Raw genomic sequence first — 7,211 nt, 5'->3', positions numbered from 1 at the left:
CATGTAATGATAACACATTTTTCTGGCAGCTGGGTTCCCCAGGGCTAAATGAAACTGCAATAGTAGATAAAACAGCCTGATTGTATAATGAACATAAAACACTATGGATATATTTCAGGAAAAAAATCTCAATCAGATGACCATCTTTAAGAGAGGTCATATATTATAATTCATTATATATATATAAAACAACATTTTTTAGACAGATCTTAAATTTTACTTTGCTCATCAACAAAGTATTTAACAAAGATTTTTTATTTAAAATTATTAGTTTCCATAATTTAATTTTTTTCTATTATAGAAAAATAAAAATGTCACACACTTTTTGGTACTCCGTTCTTTGTTTTTACAAGTCTAAACTTGAGTGATGATAAACACTTTTTTTTAGCAATCACTAATTTATTTATAGAATCCAAGCTAAATTGAAAAACAATTGCTTTGTATTAAGATAAGAAATTTGAATTTTGATTATTGTCAATTTCTCAGAGGCATACATTCTGAAAAAATAAATATTAGCTAGCCAAGTAGAAAAATATTCTAGGGTCTTAGAGATATAGTATATATTTCTGTTTATTTTTGATCATACTGCTCACAAATTTTCTGAGTATGAAAACTGAAAGAATGTTTACCGAAGCACTTCCAGATTGCTCCTCAGACCCTGAAGAATCGATACACTGTACAACATCTTTTTTATATTTTTGTACTACAGATAGTTATGAATTAAATGACACTGAAATGCAGATGTCCGTGAAAGAGAAGCTATCACCATGAAGAAGTCTTATGACTTTATTACTGTTGGTCACCTGCGAAGGAAGTAACTCTTTCCTACAAGCAAGTTTAGAACAAGTAATCCAGAGAGGACAACTTAGGTTTAAGGTAAACAATCTTCTTCCCAATGGAATTACAGTCTTGTTCATCGGTGCCTTTAATCAAAAAGGTCTTGTCTTTATAACATTAACTCGATATTCTAGATGTGGGGAATAGACTCACTCTAATAGTGTCAGTCGTACATCTTTCCTGCCTTCACATCTTTCTACTGTTCTTCTCATTCTAGACCTGGACGAGAACCGCAAGTACACATGCCTATCTGGAAAGCTATTTTTCTGTTGTTTGCTTTAATTTTTTCTTTAATTGTAAATCGAAAATTTTCTAATATGATAGAACTGATTTTGGTTTTCTCTTCCTCTATGCTTCCTAGTTTATCCCCTCTTCCTCTCTCATGCAGTACCACACCCTTTCTGTCTGCCATTAGAAATAAATAGGCCTCTAAGGGATAATAAAATAAAATTAGAACCAAACCAATACAAAGCCACATCAGAACAGAGCAATACATCCATACAGAAAGAAAGAAGTCAAAAAAGAAAATAAACTTATATAGATGCAAAAGCCCATTGTTTACATTGTCAGAAAGCCCACAGAAATACTAACTTGAAATACATAATGTATATGTAAAGAGCCTATGAGAGAGAGAGAAAGAGAGAGAGAGAGAGAGAGAGAGAGAGAGACAGAGAAAGAAATAACAACAGCAGCAACAACAACAAAACAAGAAGCCCTGACACATTATGAAACAACAAAAATCAGAAAACGCATCTGAGCTCCTATTTTGTTTAACATTAACTGCTAATCCTATCCATGTTTCCTACCCTTAGGAATAGCTTATTTCCCCACTGATACACCTTTTTCTCATCTACAGCTCTGTATCTGCCCACTGGCTGAGGATACCTCTTCCTCTCTGACCCATCTTCAAATGATGATCAGTTCTTCTCCTACAACCTTCTACATTTGCCCTGTTATCCCAGTTCTGACTCCAACAGGCATTCTCAGGCAATCCACTAGCCAAGCCTGCAAGAGTGGCTAATAGGTCGACTAAGTAGAGAGAAGAGGTTCCAACCTTCATTCTTTCAACTCTAATTTCACAGCGTTATCATGAGCTCTGTAGCAGGACTAACTGTGGCCTTCCCTCACTCTCTGTCTCCATTAGTGAGGGATTAAGCAAATCCTGAGGGAACTTGCTAAAGTTTGATCTTTTGATATGCACTGTAATGATATATGCTAGTCCTCCTAATGCCTGGGTACTCCCAGGAATGAGAGAATCCACACATACAGAGTGACCTTGCTGTTTAATTTAAAGCTATTGGTTAAGTAAATACACCAATGGCCAATAGAAAGATAGACTACTATGCCTGTTTCAAGAAGAATATGTGACTATAATCCTAACGTGTACACAGGACACACTAACATAAACACCCTAGGAATGGAAAGGTAAATCAACAGAATGAAAAGGGACAATAATTGGATAGAGATGTTATTTATGGTACATTTATTTTTTAAAGTTTAAGAGACAGAAATTATCCAATACCGTGTCCTGTATTCTCAGTAAATTAGTATCTATGTTATGGATGCAGATTTCTTACAGTTGGAAACTTTTTGTCTTAAAAGTCAATTAAATAGGTCTCATTAAACTCTCACTATCTCAATCTTCTCAGTAAAATAAACTGAATTGTTATTGGTACTCTTAGGTGTGAAATTAGATAATTTTGTATTACAGCTCCAGTTAGTTTATGAGAATTGCATTTCTAATACTAAATTAACAGCATAATTTCACTAAAGTTAATAACATAAACCTACCTATATCCACATTATTTTTCCAAGGAACACAAACTTAAAAAACTTAAATACTTTTCCTTGGCTATTTACCTAATATTGTCCTAATTCTAAAACCAAGTTATTTGAACATATTTTTATAGTTAAAAATGCAGACTTGAAGTACCTAAAGCAATCACAAAATTTAAAATAATAAATATTTAAATACCTGGGAAGTCTGATCATATATATTTGAAATTGAACAATTTTATGTTCTTTTAAAATATGTTTAATTTTCTTAGGCATATTATTGTGGCTTAAATATTTCATGTTCAAATATAATTACATATCATGTTGTTTCTTTTTTTTAATTTTTATTTAATCTTTTTTTTTACACTCCAGATTTTATCCCCCTCGTGTTCCACCCTCTGACTGTTCCACACCTCATACCTACTTCCTTCTTCTTCACAAGGATGAGCCCTCCCTGCCATCAGCCATCCCACCAGACCTCTCCACTCCCGGGGACCCAGAGTCTCATGAGGGTTAAGTTGCATCTTCTCTGACTGAACCCAAACCAGGCAATCCTCTGCTGGATATGTGTTGGGGACTTCATATCAGCTGGTGTATGCTGCCTGGTTGGTGGCTCAGTGACTGAGAGATCTCGGGGGTCCAGGTTAGTTGAGACTGCTGGTCCTCCCACAGGGTCGCCCTCCTCCTCAGTTTCTTCCAGCTTTTCCCTGATTCAACCACAGGGAAAAGCTGTCAGTAGCTTCTGTCCATTGGTTGGGTGCAATTATCTGCATCTGACTCAGCTGCTTGTTGGGTCTTTCAGAGGGCAGTCATGATAGACCCGTTTTTGTGAGCACTCCATTGCCTCAGTAATAGTGTCAGGCCTAAAAATATGAAACGCTTCCCAAATTCACATATCATCTTTGAGCAGGGATAATGCTAATCTTTGCTGTATCATTCCAATTGTAGTATATGTGCTGCTGAAGGGAGCGCTTCCAATGGCAGTGTATGTGCTGCTGGAGGGAGCACTTCCAATGGCAGTGTATGTGCTGCTGGAGGGAGCACTTCCAGTGGCAGTGTATGTGCTGCTGGAGGGAGCACTTCCAATGGCAGTGTATGTGCTGCTGAAGGGAGCACTTCCTTTGTTATTTACTAGAGGATTTTTGTAAAAATTTCAGTGTATACATTATCATTTTCAGGAATGTAAAGGCTATAGGAGGAAATAAAAATGAGTGTATATGAGAGTCCTACAGGACCCAACAATGAAAGACGTTTACATTCCTTATTTTTTGTAGGTGGCACAGGCTAATGTTCTCTGGAAATACACTGAACATATCTTTAAGCAGTAATACAATTGAGTGATTGCTATTAACCTGTATCATAACTATATAATGACAGCAGAAGGTGATAGCTGTTATCTGAGTAAAGGGTATTAAACAATTTAGAAAATAATTAATTTAGAATAAATACACTTGGCAGTAGATTTAGAGAGTTCAGTCAGGAAAGGAAGAAGTTTTCTAGATATTTCAATCCTGTAATATGTCTAAAAGATGTGTACATATACAGAACAAAGATGAAAAGTGCTACAGTAATGGTAATGAAAGATATTAACAATGTTAGGAAGAGAATATGAGAATATTCACTGAATTTAAAAATCAGTTCTATAGAGATACTCTCCCAGGGCCTCACATCTGTCTTTAATTTAATTTAATGCATTATCTCGCTTGAGAACACTTTTCTCTATTGAAATATCTGGTCCTTCTTGGAAGAAAATCATAGCACTGAAGATTATATTCCTTTCTTAGGATCCAATATATAACAGCTAATTTTAAAGTATAAAAAGGATGTCCGATGTTTTGAACTGATAAGATCTCCCTTGAAAATACAAAAAACCTCAAGAAGAATGAGCTTGTTATTCAGCTTACAGAGAATGCAGTTCTTTATCCATTCTTGTCTTGTTTCCTTATACCCTTAAACTGAAAAGTTTGTATGATAAAAACAGTAATCTACTTGCAATTAATTATCTAGGAATCAGATTCCATGTACACATATTATATGGCTATTATTATTGAAACAATATTGGAAAGTAAACTCTTATAAAGGTGTTCTTGATATCTCTGATAATGAGGGTTCTACCTGAGAACCATGTTCACCTTAGATACCTTCCAGAAAGCAAAGCACAACTGCTACCTGTTACATAAATTACATATTGTTGATACATAATATGAAACAGAAATCTAGACTCATGACCTTTATACTGACTTAATATATCATCTTGAACTCAGTGAGCCTGTAAAAGAGGCGTGTTCTTGATTTCATTCAAAGCCAGGATTTTCTTCTTGAAACTGATATTTTGGCACTGTTTCCCATCTATCTCAGGCTTGGTTTTTTTCCTTTCCTTTGGAAGGAAAAAATATATTAAGTACAAGTATAATTTAAAGAGTGTTATGCTGCATATGATAAGGATAATGGCAAAACCTTCAAGAAAGATGTAAAATCTAGCAGTGATGTACTCAAAGTCAGGAGAAAGCATTTGGATTTGAACAGGGACACTGGATGTCAAAATACATGCTTTGTTCAGTTGGAGGCATGTTTAGTGGCACATTGTTTATAATCCAGCAAAAACACTTCATAAATAGTTTCTATGAAGATCGTTCTTTGATACATTGAAAAATTAATATCTGATATTAAACCTAGACAGAGATACCTAATAGTAACAAGTAAACATGGACAGTCATAAATATTGTTAAAATAGAAAAATGGCAAAAATTCAGAAGTGTGGGCATCCCTATAGATATGTATAATGTAGACTAGAAAAACAAAAAAAAATACATTCTATTAGAAGAAACTACTGATACCTTTTTTAAGAAAAAGAGAATGCATTGATAAGAATTCATAATTTTCTTTGGTGACTAGCAATGGGTTTAAAGGAAGTGGCTAAGAATTTGAATTCAACGATAGGCATGATGGTATTGATTTTTTAAAGTAATACATGGAGCTGTTATAGTTTTATTGATACTGAAAGAGAAAAGAATCCTCCTGGATCAGAGACAAAGTGTTACTCAAACAGTAAGGAGTGTTCGGTAAAGTTACTGATCTTGGCCGGAAGAAACAAGGTGATTCCTTGGAGAGTAATATGATCTCACTTCTCAGAAATGCTTTTAGAATAAACAACCCTGGAAAATGTTTTGAATGAGTTAGTAGTTAGGGTATTCCTATCAAATATTTTGAATGAATTAGTTGTTAGGGCATTCCTATCTTGACAAGTTCTATATTATATTTAGGAGTAAAAGCAGTCCATTGGACTACCTCCAAACAATCAGTAAAGATGGCAGGTTTCCAATGCACAATATTCAAGTAGAAGCAATTACCTAAATAAGGAACGGGAGACAAGGTCGGCCAGTAGGTCATTTTCTAATCCTCAGAGATTTATGAAGACAACTAAAGATGTCTAAGAAGGAATATACCACTTTCTCTTAGCTGTTTCATCTCATTACTAAAGTATCAGGGCAAGTCATCAAATAAGCATACCAAAACTTGAAAAGGTTGATAGATTATGGCAACTATAGAGAAACCTTGTGATTTTATGAATGACTTTCCAATAGGTCTCAGTTTTATTTATAGGTTCCCTTGTATAATAAGGAGGGCACTATGGAAGCCTTCAAACCACTTCAAACGAAAAACTAACCAATATAAATTCTAAGATTAGTGTGACTCTAGCCAGAAAACTTAAGAAAATTATTATGTGCTGTAATTCAGTAAAATAAAAAGTAGTTTAAACTCATTCTTCTCTTATCTTAGAGATTTAAAAGGATGAAAGAGGAGCAAGACATGACCTGGGTGGTAATAGTCTTAAATATATAAAATTATATAAAGTTCACTATAATTGTCAGTTCAAATAGGCAAAATCAGGACCAAGGACAAGTTTCCTTTCACACAGGATGATTGGACATTTGTTTCTACTATTAGACTTGACATAAGAAATATTGCACTATAATGATTATCTTTGCCATTTAGCATAATTTTATCAGTTATCTATTTCTCTCTAACTAAATGCAGTTACTGTTTCTGAATGTTCAATGATATTTTTGCTCTGCATATAAGCTATATTTCTTGGTTGTAGAATTCTGCATAAGTCATTAGTGTTTCTAACAAGTATTGAGAGTAATTATATGAATTTCTTTACAGATATCTACTAAAGACAAGATAAAAAAACTAACATGTGCTTGTTTCTAGAGTAGAAGCTCTGATTTATAATAAACATGCATTTCTTTTCATTTTTTCTTAATTTATTTTTAACTGTGCGTGTGAGTTTGTGTGTGTGTGTGTGTGTGTGTGTGTGTGTGTGTGGTGTGTGTGTGTTGCTTATAACTTTCAGATTTTCAAAGACACTGAAGGCTAAATAGGCCTACGGCTTTTCCTGACGTCATTATATATGGAAAGGGAAAATAGGTTCTTCTCTAAATTGGGACTATGCTTGGCAGTGGCAGTGATGGCCTGAGGCCAGGGGCTCTTGGCCTGACAACTAAATCTTCTAATGCTAAAGAAGAATGACTATGTGACCCAAGGTCTCTGTGTGTTAGGTTTCTGACATCCTTGAGATATGCAGCGCTTCCTTT

The 7,211-nt window shown here is 34.5% G+C and overlaps 1 non-coding gene across 1 annotated transcript; it reads right to left on the bottom strand.

Moving 5' to 3' along the window:
- Positions 1-3,478: 3,478 nt before the first annotated feature.
- On the bottom strand, positions 3,479-3,585 carry LOC116085455. Its single transcript, XR_004116563.1, has one exon. It is a non-coding gene; the product is annotated as a U6 spliceosomal RNA (small nuclear RNA).
- Between the last annotated feature and the right edge of the window lie 3,626 nt (positions 3,586-7,211).

This window comes from Mastomys coucha, unplaced genomic scaffold (genome assembly GCF_008632895.1).
Source record: "Mastomys coucha isolate ucsf_1 unplaced genomic scaffold, UCSF_Mcou_1 pScaffold9, whole genome shotgun sequence".
Lineage (NCBI taxonomy): Eukaryota > Metazoa > Chordata > Mammalia > Rodentia > Muridae > Mastomys > Mastomys coucha.
Note: the sequence above shows the minus strand (reverse complement) of the source record. Positions and strands in the feature narration are given on the sequence as shown.